At 39.8% G+C, this 13,715-nt stretch overlaps 1 protein-coding gene and 1 non-coding gene across 2 annotated transcripts in view; both read left to right on the plus strand.

Annotated features, from left to right (window-relative positions):
• EHD4 (EH domain containing 4) overlaps positions 1–13,715 on the plus strand; it is a 100,161-nt gene that overhangs the window by 41,690 nt on the left and 44,756 nt on the right. The gene's annotated exons all lie outside the window — the stretch shown is intronic.
• Positions 2,059–2,160, plus strand: LOC123238440. Its single transcript, XR_006505608.1, has one exon. It is a non-coding gene; the product is annotated as a U6 spliceosomal RNA (small nuclear RNA).

A 13,715-nucleotide genomic window follows, 5' to 3' on the forward strand; every position in this document is an offset into this window, starting at 1 on the left:
ATGTATTTTATTTTATACATCTAAACATATTATTCTGAGAAGGAGCTTTACCAAACTATAAAAGATTCATGATACAAAAAAAGGTTAAAAAAAAAAAAAGGCAGCACAGTGGCTAGAGCATGGGACCAGGGAGTTCTGAGTTCAAATCCAGCCTCAGCCACTTATTATGTGACCCTGGCCAATCACTTAACCTCTGTCTGTTTCCTCATCTATAAAATGAGGATGATAATAGTGGCTGTCTCCCCGTGGTTATTATGACGATCAATTGAGATAATTTTTGTAAAGTGATTACCTGGCACATAATAGGCAATTACTTAATAAATGTTTGTTCCCTTCCCTCCGGGGCTTTTGCTGTTTTGTAACTGTCAGTGCAGCACTTGGACTGTCTTCCCATCCTTTATGCTCTTTACCTAACCAGCCTCCCTCCTTTTCCAGTCATACACATCTTTGAGAATATCCTTTCCGTCACATATTATGCTGCCATCTACTACTTTTAGGAATCTTTCCAATGTCCTTATGGTTGACTTGTAATTTTGATTCTTTAGAGATCAAAGGGTTCCCGGCAGTCCTCACACACAGCTGGTAGAGTATTGGTGTTAAAAAAAAAAAAGTGTTGTTTTGTATTAAGGGCTCACTTGGGACAAATAAAAGTACTGTGCAGTCTAGTCCTAATCTTTCCTGCTTTTTAATTCTGGGCTCAGGCACTTGATCATCTTGATTTGAATTAGATACTTTTAGGTGGTCCCATAAGCAGGTTCAAAAGAGATCAAGGCAATTCTCAAATAGTTTTTAAAATGACTAAGATCTGTTTTTTTCTTTAGCCTTCAAAAGAGAAAAAACAAGTCTTCAAATACTCCAAAAGCAGTATGATCTAGTAGGGACTAAGCTGACCTTGGAGGCAGGAAGACCTGAGTTAAGTCTTACTTCTTACACATACTGACTCTGTGACCCTGGCTGCTTCCCAACAAGGCTCTACATCAGCAAATTATTTCTTTTTAGTGCAATTTTGTAACTATGGACTCACACAGTCATTTGCAAGGGACTATCCTCATTGGTAGAGATCGATTGCTTGATGCCCTGGCCAGCATGAGGGGTGGAGTTGGTGAGAACTTGAGTCTCTGAGACAATAATTTACAGCAGTGATTCCCAAAGTGGGCGCCACCGCCCCCTGGTGGGTGCTGCATCGATCCAGAGGAGTGGTGATGGCCACAGGTGCATTTGGGGGTGGTGAATAATTGTAAGGGGGCAGTGATAGTATGTGACAGGGGGCGCTAAGTAATGGTAGGCCAAAAAAGTTTGAGAACCACTGATTTGCAGAGGGAGTTTTCTCACCTGAGAGCTTCCCTAACAAGAATGAATCCATAGGTCTTATCTTTATGCATATCAAATAAATAAATTATTATTCAGTTGTGCCCAACTCTTCATGACCCCCTGAACCGTATTGTCCCTGGAGTTTTCTTGGTGGAGAGTTTACCATTTCCTTATCTAGTAGATAAAGGCAAACAGAAGTCAACTGACTTGCCCAGGGTCAAGTCTCAGGGCAGATTTGAACTCAGGTCTTCCTGATTCCAGAGTCAGTATTCTACCCACTGAGCCACCTCCTTATGCAAAGAGGGTTAAGTGACTCTTGTCCAAGGACAGACAGCTAGTAATTATCTGAGGCCAGACTTGGGCTGGGGTCTTCCTGATTCCAGGGCCAGCACTCACCATTGAGCCATCTAGGATAGTGGTATGCTATATATATATATATATATAAATAGATTTAGAGATAGATTATAAGCAGAGATTCTTCCCAGGGAGTGAGTGGTGTGTTTACCAGCTGGGCTTTCTATGATGACTGAGGTAGATCATGGAATTACCTTGCTGAAAGGTCTTGAAAAACAAGATAAATTCTTATCTGTGTTGGTTTAGATATGATTTTTATTACAGTCCAGAAATTATGGCCTAGGAATGTAAAGTGAATTTCCCCAAATTCACTAAGAGTCAGGTGAGAGTACTCACTTCCAGCTCCAAACAAAATGTCGGACATCGAGTAGGTGCAAAATAAATGTTTCTCGACTGACTGCCAGGGCACATATATTAAAATGAAAACAATTCAGAAGTTCAGCAGGACCCCTGAGCAAGGATGATGTACAAATTCATGGAGCATGCTATATATTAGTGAAGTGATCAGAACCAGGAGAACAACTTATACATAACAATGATATCCTAAAAGCAAAGATTTAACGACCCTGATAAATGGAATAACCAACCAGGATTCTCGAAAACTCATGATGAAACCTACTGTTTACCTCCTGGTAGAAAAGTGATGGATTCACAGCAGAGTTAAGACATACAGGGATGTATATACACAAATAGCTGTAGCTGCACATTTATACACATGTGTATATATACATGCATGTACTTAGACATGACCAATGCAGGAATTTATTTTGCTTAATTACATCTATGTGATTTTTTTTTTAAACCCTTAACTTCTGTGTATTAGTTCCTTGGTGGAAGATTGGTAAGGGTAGGCAATGGGGGTCAAGTGACTTGCCCAGGGTCACACAGCTGGGAAGTGTCTGAGGCCGGATTTGAACCTAGGACCTCCTGTCTCTAGGCCTGGCTCTCACTCCACTGAGCTACCCAGCTGCCCCCCTATGTGATTTTTTTTTTTTAATCAGCTAATAACTAGAATCCAGAGCCCTCAGTACCAGTACATTTTCTCTTCTACTTCACAAAGGCAATTAACTATCTAAGACAATCAAAACAGCTATGATATAAACCATAAGAAGGATTGACAGGTTAAGGGCGGTGGAAGGGGAGGAAAAAAGTACAAATGAAATTCATGCAAAATAAGCATCCCTTTCAGTTGGCATTTCAGAAATGCTGCCTTGGCTTTTCAGCTGGTCTCACTCCCACAGAACACATGGCAGTTTTTGGAGATCAGTTCTCTGAATAACTGTTCTTCCTAATGTGAGCCCCTCTGTGGTTTCCGCGTTGGAAGGAAACAATGCATTTGCTTGAGTTATGAAATCAATGGACTAGAAAAGATTTTTTTCAAAACTATCTAGGCTGTACATCAACCTCCAGGAGCTATCCCAGTATAGATAATTTTGTCAGTTCTTTGCCAAGTTCTTTTTAAACACAAATTTATCAAAGCTGCCAATGGGTCTTTAGTTCTGGACTCATTTTCATAGAACAGTAGAAGTTTAAAGCAGGAAAGAAGGAAAAAAAAATATGCTTCCTATAATGCTGGCACTGTGCTAAGCTTTGGGAATACAAGCAAAAAGAAAGACATTCTGCCCTCAAGGAACTGATATTCTAACAGAGGAAATCATTTAGCCATGTCAGACTGTCACCCATTTGGAATTTTCTGGACAGAGATAGTGGAATGGTTTGCCATTTCCTTCTCCAGCTCATTTTACAGATGAGGAAACTGAGGCAAGTAGGGTTAAGTGACTTACCCAGGGTCATACAACTAGTGTCTGAAGCTGGATTTGAACTCAGGTCTTCTTGACTCTTGGATCAGCACTCTATCCACTGTTCTACCTAGCTGCCTCAATAGAGAAAACCTACACACTAAAGGGAGCAATAAAGGGAAGTAGTGGGAAGAGCAGGGCTAAGGGTCAAGTTGGGGTGGGGAAGCCTTATGGAGGAATGTCCGCCATAAAGACAAGGTAGCATCTAGGTGGCTCAGTGTATAGGGAGCCAGGTCTGGAATCAAGAGATTTCCTACCTGTGTGGTCCTGGGCAAGTCGCTTGACCATCATTGCCTAGCTCTTGCCATTCTGTCTTAGAGTGGTTATTAGGACAGAAAGTAAGGGCTTCATTTAAAAATTAAAAATAGAGAAAGCATGGTTTTGAAGTCCGGAGAGTCAAGGGACCATTGGTCTCTTGTAGAAGTGCAAGAAAGGTAGATTTCAGTAGACTGGAGAGATTTAGTGCCAATGGTGAGGGCATAGTATAAGAATATATTTTCAATTTTGTTTCAATTTTAGTCTACAGTATGATTTCTCTTTAGCCAAATCCAGTTCCTTGCTATCTGTAATCCCCTTGGCCAACACTAGTTTTCTCTGTTTTAATGCTTCTCTTTCTTAACCTTTTTTAAGTTATCAGTGGTTGTGTGTGTGTCTGCATTTTATGGTGGTGGGTTGGTTTAGTTTTTTACATATGGATTCCTTATAATATTCTTTAAAGCCAAAAAAAAAAAAAAGAGGCCCAATTTTTTCAGTATGCTTTGAAATGCAGTTCTTTCAAAGACATTTTCTAATGATCCTGGGCCTCTGCATTATAGTATGGTGCAGATTGGTAGGGCAGCAGCATAAAGCTTTTGTGCTTTAGAAGTAAATGGCACCAGAGATTATAACAATAACCCCATTACATCCCAATACTGCTTAGTGGAAGAAAGGACTTATCAGAGATCAGTCCAGGAAAAGAATGTAGTGCCCAGATTCATCACTCTCAAATAGATTATACCAAAATATAAGCATTTTCCAACACACACACACACACACACCCATACCCATGATACTTTGTCTTTTTCATGTTAAGCGAGGAATTCAGGTCAAAATAAGTTGAGACTAGCTAGAAGCTTTGAGTTCGTAAGCAAAAATTTTCAGAGAAGTCAACTCTCTTTGGCTTTAATTGCAACATAAGCAAATCTCCATCCCTCTGTAATGCCAATGTCACTTCAGCAGGATTTATTCTTAGGGAGACAAAAAGAGGCAGCTGATAGGTGGGGGGAGTTTTTCCTCTCCTGGCCACCGTGCTCTTCATTACTTTTTGCCTCTTCCCTTGTGAGTTACTGGGATGGTAGAGATCTAAGGAGAATGGGGAATATATTTTCAATTTTTAAAAATTTTAGCTCATAATATGATTTAATTATGATGATGGTTATGATCTAAAAACAGTTATCAGAAGGGGATTAGGCTCTTAGTAGATCAGGATGTAGAATTGTCAAGAAATCTGTAGAAAGGGGTGTGATACCAAGGGTTCATTGGGTTAAGAGGTAGGCTTGGAGATGGGAGGTTCTGGGTTCAAATATAACTCTAGACATTTCCTGTGTGACCCTGGGCAAGTCACTTAACCTGGATTGACTAGGCCTTACACTCTTCTGCCTTTGACCCAATACACAGTATTGAGTCTAAATCTGTAGATAAGAGCTTTAAAAGAATGTGCAGATTACTTTGAGACAATCATGCATTCAAATGACTTCATGCAATCAAATACATTAGAGGAACTCAAAAATTCAGCCACAAAAGGAACAAAAATCACAATGGGAAAAGTTACTGCAGCTTAAACAAAAAAATCTTTCTTGCTCAGTATTGTCATAACTATAGCTTGCATAAAAAGCACCTGTTGACTAATGCAATATAGATCTTAGAGCTGTCAGGTTTTATCTTTTGTTTTCCTTTTCACAGCTTGAGCTAGATTGCTCTGTGAATTGGGGTAATGGTACCAGGAATAAAAAAATTCAAGAATTTTTACCTTTTCTCCAAAATAAACAATTTTTTTCCTCCTGGTACAATATAAAATCTCTTTACTCCTGTTCCAGGTAGAGAGGGGAAACAACTAAGCAGCAGCATCTTTATAATAACTGGGGAAAGAAAATAAAGATGGAAATAATTTCTCAGTTATCTTTCTTTTCCAGCCTAAATAACTATGTGATACGGGGAAAGGCTTAATGTTCCTTTTTGATAGTAATTTTGGTATTGCTGCATTTGTTATAAATGACATTTTTAATGCCTCTTAACATTCTTCTCCCGTGAGCCAAATCTTAGAATTAGTATCAAGCAATTTGCAATGTGCCTCCTTAAATACTAATTAAAAATCTTTCTTAGGCTCTTTCTAGCCTCTGACTATTTAATTGAGTTCAGCAGTGACTATGACTACAAGGATGAAAATAAAACCGATTCTGGAACTTAACATTTTATGGGAGAAACATGTACATAAAATATACACATAAACACAATGTAATTTCTGGGGAGACTGTATTTATGACTTTTATGGATACTGAAGTAGGTACAAATAAAGTGTATTCTTTTAAGAAATGTCCAGGAATAACCAAGCCATTGTCTTTAGGAGTTCTGTAAACAAAAAAGATCCAGGTGATTGGTGTGGGAATATTTTAATTTGCTCCTTCATTTGGATGCCTGTGATTCTTCCTTCCCATCACAGAAAGCCTTCAATTCAAGAGTTTCCTTAGCTTCTTTATGATTATCAGCAGGTCCTCAGGAAAAGAAGAAAAAAAAAATACACAACTACATTTTTTTTGTTTAATTATTCATCTCTGACTTCACTGGCTATTTCCGCTTTGCCATATTCCATAAATAAAGACTGTTTTTGTATTTTAATTTCTATCAAAACAATAAGAGGGATATGAATATCCAAATATACAACAGTAGCTAAAACTTATGGTTTACAAAATATTTTCTACATGGCAGTTGTTAGGTAAGCAATGACAATGTCAGAAAACCAGCCCTCTGAGCCAAGACAGTAGCCCAGGTCTTCTGACTTCCACTATTCCAAGCAGCCTCACCAAGAAGTATTTATATCAGTCATTTCGTCCATCCTATAGAACTTGATTTCACTCTTATGATGACTACATTTCAATGAAAGGGGTCTGTAAGATTTGTAACTCTAAGTTCTCTCTCTCTTCCCCTCCTCTGTCTCCCCACTCCCTCTCTTTGTCTCTCCCTCTTTCTCTCCTTTTTTTTTCCTCTCTCATCATCACTCTCAAAATTTTTAAGGAATGAAGTGGTAGGTGAGTTGAATCACCTGGTGGGTCATTGGTTCAATGAGGTTATCCTACAGGTTTGTATCTCTAAATGGGAATGTGAGAGAGAATATGCCAGTATCTGTCAGCCTTATTTTCTCCTGGTTAATTTAGTTTGATAATGATTGCTGTATGCCAGCAGTGTTACTTAACAAAACCCTTTTCTTCCATAATGCAGAATCTCTGAGGGCTTTTTTAAAAAATATGTCATAAGATCAGAGATTTAGAGCCAAAAGAATCCATCTAGCCCCACTTTTTACACACGAGGAAAGGTCACAGGTAGTAAGAGGAAGGGACAAGATTCAAACATGGGTCTTTCGACTCCAAGCCCAGCACTCTTTCTCTTGTACCACACTCCTCAGTAAGTATCCCCAGCTTTCCTTAGATAACTGCCCTATGTTTGTTATCTTCTCTGTGGCTCTAATTATATAATGCTAGTGTTTGCTTCTTTGTTAAGATGCTTAAAATGAGAGGAGCTTCTGAAAAATGAAGATGAAGACAAGAGGCAGCTAGTTAGCACAGTGGATAGAGCACCCAGCCTAGAATCAGGAGGACCTGGATTCAAATCTGACCTCAGGAACTTCCTAGCTGTGTGACCCTGGGCAAGTCATTTAACCCCCATTGCCTAGCCCTTACCTTACATAGTATTGATTCTAAGATGGAAGGTAAGGGTTTAAAAAAAAAAAGTTCCAAGCTACACTTGGGCTAAGGCCATTCAGGTTTCCATACTAAGTCCAACCCAAAAACTCTGCCAGGAATGGAGAGCTAGCAAGTTGCCTAAGGAAGGGACAACTAGACTAGGCTGGAAAAACTCAATAGGCCAAAGCTTCTGTGCTTATCAGAATTGGGATCAGTTCTGGCTGGGCTGCTGCATTTCCAGCCTGGGTGAGATGGGGAGACCCTGTCTCAAAAAAAGAAATAAATAAAATAAAGAGTGTGATACCACTGTGCTGCCCTCATACAGGAAATCCTGGTTTCCTTTTGTTCCGGAAAGATTGCTGACAAACAATTCATGTCGCCTCTCCAGCTGGTACCAGAGGAAATTCTAAATCACAAAAGTTGCCATTCCTGTTCTTAATGTGATCTCTTTACTTCGATTCAAAGTGGCAAATATAAGCTACCTGCTGGCCATTTTATGTATCATCTAACATTTTAAATGCATGACTTTTCATGGCATCAGACTTTACCTAAAATGAAAGAAGTGATAAGGCACTGCAGGTGCCTTATCAGAGCCTAACACTAGGCTCTGAGTCAGGAAAAGCTTGATTCAGATCTCCCCTCTGGATCTTATGAATTCTGGGACCCTGGGCAGCTCCCTTAAACTCTCTGAAATGGAGATGATAATACCTTTAGCATTTACCTTACAGGGGTGTCATGAGGCTCCTATGACATGAGGTAAGACAATTTGGCTTTGTCAGTGTCTGTTGTTATTTTTATTAACTTGAAAATATCCCAGAACTTTATTAAAAAAAAAAAAAAGAAACAAACAAACAAAACACACCCTTACCTTTTGCCTTAGTAACAACCCTGAGACAGAAAGGCAAAGGCTGGGCAAACAGTTAAATGTCTTGCCCTGGGTCACACAGCTAGGCCAAATCTGAGGCCAAATTTTAACCCAGATCTTCCAACTCCATTGTGCCACTTAGTTGCCCCCTCCCCTTTAAAACCCAGAAATGGAGAGTTTGAGGAGAGTGGCATAGTGGATAAAGGCTCGGACTTAGAATCTAAATTGAGTTTGAATCTTGTCTTACTTACTACCTACTTACCAGCTGGGAGATCCTGAGTGAGTGACTCAATCTCTTTCAGCTGCAGTTTCCTCATCTGTAAAATGGGGATAAACTCCCAATAGGGTTGTGGTGAAGGTCAAATCAAATGAGGTCATTATATGCCAAGTGCTTTTATAAAGCTTTTTGCAAACCGTAAAGCACTCCATATATGTCTGCTGTTATCATGATTATGGGTGTTATGAGTATTAGCATTCCAGAGGAGTTTGTTATCCAGTTCAGAAACCATCTCTCCAGTGCCTGTTCAGGAGGGCTTTTTGCTAGTTATTGACAAAAAATGAAACAGTCCCTGACCTCAAGGAATTGCTAGCATTTTTTGCATTCCTGCTGTGAACCCAGCACATTCCAAGGTACTGAGATGCTGCTGTCAGTAGGGGAAAGAGGTTGATTTTTTTTGGCTTTATGAAGCTTCTATCCTAGAGCAGATTGACAAACCCTTGTGCTACATCCAAATCAGTACAGTGAACTAAGCAACCAGTCAGATGCACTTAACACAGCAATGGTTCTTTTACGTCAGCCTCGGAGACTGAGTTGTTCCATCTAAGTAAATTTTCCAAGTAACTGATGCTTGTCCCTAAAGCATTAAAATGTCTCATGTAGGGGGCAGCTGGGCGGCTCAGTGGATTGAGAGGCAGACCTAGAGATGGGACATCCTGGGTTCAAATCTGGCCTCAGATACTTCCTAGCTGTGTGACCCTGAGCAAGTCTCTTAACTCCCATTGCCTAGCCCTTACTGTTCTTCTGACTTGGAACCAATACATAGTATTGATTCTAAGACAAAAGGTATGGGTTTAAAAAATTAAAATAAATGTCTTGTGTGCAAAGGCAGAACTGGGGTGAGAGCCCAGGTACTTTGCTTCAGGGTACTGAATTTAAGGAGCTGCTGATATAGGCTTTCTGCACCCTAGAAACAATAGATTATCACTTCTAGTTAATGGGATTAATTTGTGGAAATGAGAAATTTCCAAAGGCTGGTCCCTGCCTCCCTCTCCTTTGTGATAGTCATTTTTGTTGTGAATATTGGTAAAATGCATCTCATACTTTTCTGCTTTTGTAAGCAAGGAATCCTGTCTATAATTTAACTTTTTGGAAGTAACTAAGGGTTGCCATGGACCATAATGCAATTTTCTGCTTTTAGGCATTCTGTTCCCTCTCAAAAAACAAGTTTCAACTAGGGTGGTGGCTCTGGAAATTTCTAGGATGGAATTGATGTGAGTTACCCAAGAGGCGGAATGAAGAAGGGAAGTAGTGATAGAGGGGAAAGAGTCAGTGATGATGTGTATGTTTGAAGCATAGATGACTAAGCGAGCAGTGGTGCCATTAACAGAAATAGAAAAGTCATAAAGAAAAACAGGTTTTTGGAGAAAGATGACAGTCCAGTTCAAACTTCAGGTTAAGTTTGAATTGCCCTCAGGTTGTCCAGGGTGGAGATATCTAGTAAGTAGTTTGGAATGTAGGTCTTGGTTACTGAAGAAAGGTCAGAGTGCAAGATGTAAACTTGAGAGTTCTCCTCATAGAAGGAGGCTAAGTACAGAAACTTGGGGGAAAACTAACTCATACTCTCTTCCCTCTCTACCTCCTTCTCCCCTTCCCCCCTCCTCTCTCCCTCTCCAGTACATATACACACACAAAATAGGAAGAAGAAAAAACATTGTCAGAGGAGGTGTAGTCACAGAAGTGGGAAGACAGTAGAATCCAACAGAAGCCAAGGAAAGGTGTATTAACAAAGGGATAGGTGATAATATCAGATTCTGAAAAGAGACCAAGGAAAATATGGCCTGAGAAGAAAGAGGTCATTAGATTTAGGAGTTGTTAGCTTTTTAAAATAATGGTTTCAAGGTCGAGGAGATAGAAATCAGAGAGGTTTCAGTAGAAGTTAAGGGTGGTAAGGGTGGTGAAACAGTGAGTATTGACTACTGTTTCAAGAGATTTGAAAGTGTAAAAGAGATAAGAGATAATAATTATAGTAATATAAGGGGAGAGAAATGTCAAGGGAAGGTTTTTTTTTAAGATAAGGGGAGATCTATGCATGTTTTAGGAAAAAGGGAAGGAACTAAAAAAGCGGGAGAGATTGAAGATGAAAAATGGAAGATGATGATTGATGGGGCATGGTTCTAGAGAAGTTTGAAGAAAATAGACTCAAGGATATAGTTGGAGAAGTTAACTTTGCCAAAAAGGAAAGTCACCTCTTCCTTTGAAACAGAATGGAATAAAGGCAGACATTTTGAAATATTTAAGGAAGAAAATGGGAACTCACTGCTGGATAGTTTTAAAGATCATTCTTTTTTTTAAAATTTATTTTTATTTTTAAATATTTTTCCATGTTTACATGATTCAGTTTCTTTCCCTTCCCTCTTCTCTCACCCCTTCCAAGAGCCAACATAAAGATCATTCTAGGAGAAAAATTTCTCAAACCTTCAATAACCCACTCAAAAATATAATGACTTCACTGCCAATAATGGAGAATTCTTCCTGTTATTTAACATCAGTTTTATCTTGCTGCTTTCAGCAAAGACAGTTGCCTCAAAAAAGTTAGTGTGCATAGATGGTAGACACTAGACTGTTGAGGCAAATGTGTTAAAATGCAAATGTGGGGTTCAAAGCACAATGCTGGTATATCCCAGGTTCTGATAATCCGTTACTTTCCATTTGGTAGTCTGATGATTCTGGAGAACACACTTGTCAATAAACTGAGTCATTTTAGAGGACAAATGAGTGGAAGTGGAAAAGAAGAAACTGGGTTGAACCTGAGATAGTGTTTGAGATTGAAGCTAGCCTAGAACAAAGGAAATACTAGTCCAGGGGTTTTGTGATAAAAAGTTCAGAAAGACACTAAGTTGGAATTCAAGAGGCTTCAAAGGAGGGTACTTGCAACTTGAAACTGAGGGAAAATAGTAGGAAGTTAAGTGAGTCTGGCCCACCGTGATATAGTGGAAAGAAAGAAGATAACCCCTATGATAAAGGACCAGATGAAGGAACTGAGATCCATAGAGGCTGAGTAACTTAAGGTCACACATTTATTAAGTTGCAAAGCCAGAATTTGAATCATGATCCTTTGGCCCAATTCCAGCACCCTTTCTGGTATGCCTGTGGTTGCCAAAGGGAATTCTAGATTCAGAGTTGGAAAGGCCCTTAGCTGCAAGAGAGTTGCTAATCTACATTAGTAAAAGGATTTTCCTTACCAGTAGTTAAAACTCCCTGCATGACTAAATATTATGTGAAATTTTAAGATTTCCCTTAGGAAAGATGAACTGTCATTTTAGGAGATACATGCTATTTTCCATGAATAAACAGTAAGTACTTACTATGTGCCAGACACTGTGCTAAGCTTTGTAGATACAAAGGTAGGTCAAAACATGGTCTTAACCCTCAAGGAGCTCAAATTCTTTTTTTTTTTTTTTAAACCCTTACCTTCGGTCTTGGAGTCAATACTGTGTATTGGCTCCAAGGCAGAAGAGTGGTAAGGGCAGGGCAATGGGGGTTAAGTGACTTGCCCAGGGTCACACAGCTGGGAAGTGTCTGAGGCTAGATTTGAACCCAGGACCTCCAGACTCTAGATCAAGGAGCTGAAATTCTAAGGGAGGAGACAATATGCAAATAACTAAGTACATATGATATATAAAGGTAAGTGGAAGGCCGTCTCAGAAGGCTGTAGCAGTTGGTGGGAAGGTGGGGCAAGAGGAGGAAAAGGAGGAAAAGGGATCAAGGAAGGCCCCCTTGCAGGAAGTATATATTAATAGGTGTTGCAGTAGATTTGAGTTGAATCTTGAAGGAAGCCATAGTGGCCATTAGGTAGGGGTCCAGAAGAAGAGCATCCCAAGCATAAGGAACAGCTAGCTAAAAGGCACAAAACAAGGAGTTAGCTAGGTGGCCCAGTGGGTACAAAGCCAAGCCTGGAGTTTCATGGCCTCAGACATTTGTGAGGTATATGACCCTGGGCAAGTCACTTAACCCATTTGCCTCAGTTTCCTCATCTATAAAATGAGCTAGAGAAGGTAATGGCAAACCTCTCCAGTATCTTTGCCAAGAAAACCCTAAATGGTGGTCATGAAGAGTCAGATGCAACTGAACAACAAGAATAACACTACTTTGTTTTGGAAAATCACTTTGGTAGATGAAAGGAGAATGGATTGGAGCTGGGAAGGACTTGAGACAGGGAGACCAACCAGAACACTATTTCAATAGTCCAGGCATGAGATGATGATGAGAGATAGCGGCAGCTGTGTGAAAAGAGAGAGAAGGAGACTTACACAAGAGATAGGAAGGTGAAAATGTCAGGGCTTGGTGACAGATTGAATATGTGGTGTGAGTGTGAGAGAGGAATTCAGGATGATACTGAGGATTTGAGCCTGGGTGACTGGGAAGATAGTGGTGTCCTTGCCAATAATAGCCAAGTTTGAAAGAGGGGGAAGATAATGAGTTCTATATTAGGTATGTCAAGTTTGATAGAATCTCCTGCAGGACATCTAGTTCAAAATGTCTAAAAGGCAATTGGTGATGTTTGACTGAAATGCAGGAGAGATAATATCGATCTGGTAATCATCTGCATAGAAATGATCATCGAGCCTCTCAGAACTGATGAGATCACCAAGTGAGTCAGAGGAGCTGGTTTCAGATTCCAGCCTTGCCATTTAACTTCTTGTATGGTCTTTGGCATATATCTCCTCACCTCTGGACCTGGGTTTCCCCCTCTGTAAAATAAAGGGGGTCGGGCTAGCCTTCTACCTTAAAATCCATGACCCTGAGATTCTGAAGGCCAAGGAGGAACCCTTCTGGCTGAAGGTGATTGTGAAACAGGAGAAGCAGATTCATTTTGAAAGCTGAGCCAAGCCAACTAAGTAACATAAGATCCATGATCATCTGTAGAGAATTTGTAGCCTGAGATTCTCTCACATTCTATCAAAAATTTCAAACTGTGTCTTCAGTGGATAGGAAGAGGAAGGAGAAGTGCACAGGTCCACGCCAGGAATTCCAAGGTGAAGTGTTAGAGAAATTCCTTCCCCTTTCTTTTTACCTTTTGATGTAAATTTTAAGGATATCTTTTTTTTTACATCACTTTTGTTTATCATTATAACACTGCCTCTTCCCTGAAAGCTGTTGTAACAATTTTTCAAAAGAGGGGAAAAAACACTTTAGCAATTTTTTAACCAAGTTCAATGTTCTATTTAGTG

Source organism: Gracilinanus agilis, chromosome 2 (assembly GCF_016433145.1).
Source record: "Gracilinanus agilis isolate LMUSP501 chromosome 2, AgileGrace, whole genome shotgun sequence".
Taxonomy (NCBI): domain Eukaryota; kingdom Metazoa; phylum Chordata; class Mammalia; order Didelphimorphia; family Didelphidae; genus Gracilinanus; species Gracilinanus agilis.